The sequence below is a fragment of the Perna viridis genome, chromosome 14 (genome assembly GCF_037379345.1).
Source record: "Perna viridis isolate PV_CMFRI_1.1 ecotype Kerala chromosome 14, ASM3737934v1, whole genome shotgun sequence".
Classification (NCBI taxonomy): Eukaryota; Metazoa; Mollusca; class Bivalvia; order Mytilida; family Mytilidae; genus Perna; species Perna viridis.
Window position 1 is genome coordinate 17,562,071 of NC_142458.1, and position 262 is coordinate 17,562,332.

Genomic DNA, 262 nt, shown 5'->3' on the forward strand with positions numbered 1-262 from the left:
AATAGAAACCGCGTTACTTCTATTAAACATACACAAGTTTATTCCTAAAGTTAATTGCATCAGACTACACATATCATTAATTTTGAATTCAATCGAATAAATAAAATCAATCATATTGAAATAAAAACAAAACAATGTCAACATAAACAAATGTTAGAAGCTTTTTGTTTTGCTGAGGTAGAAAATAAACTTTCGTTAACTGGTTGAACATGTTGAAGGAAGATAACACCGATAAATTATGCATGACGCATTAGACACTGTA